The sequence below is a fragment of the Atta colombica genome, unplaced genomic scaffold, assembly GCF_001594045.1.
Source record: "Atta colombica isolate Treedump-2 unplaced genomic scaffold, Acol1.0 scaffold226, whole genome shotgun sequence".
Lineage (NCBI taxonomy): Eukaryota > Metazoa > Arthropoda > Insecta > Hymenoptera > Formicidae > Atta > Atta colombica.
The window spans coordinates 1,154,004-1,154,290 of NW_017259323.1; the positions used below are offsets into that span (position 1 = coordinate 1,154,004).

Consider the following 287-nt stretch of genomic DNA (forward strand, 5'->3'; position numbering starts at 1 on the left):
ATATATACCTTAATTATGTAATTTAAAAAAGATAAGTACAACTTTTATTTTTTCGCAACCGTTTGAAGATCGTTTTCTACATTTTCTTATGTATTAAATTTTTCTTCGTAGAAACCAAAAATTATCATAATAATGACGCTCAAGGAAAAATTGAAGTAAAGAATAAAATCCTTATTGAAATCGTTATCAAATCGCTCAGATATATATGCTTCAATCATTTAAAAACTAATTCAGAATTAATTTTTTTAATCAGTAGTGAAAAAAGTTGTATCCATCTTTGTGCAGTT

The 287-nt window shown here is 24.0% G+C and overlaps 1 protein-coding gene across 1 annotated transcript in view; it reads right to left on the reverse strand.

Annotated features, from left to right (window-relative positions):
• Positions 1-287, reverse strand: part of LOC108688184 (IQ and ubiquitin-like domain-containing protein) — a 4,871-nt gene that overhangs the window by 3,586 nt on the left and 998 nt on the right. The window lies entirely within an intron of this gene.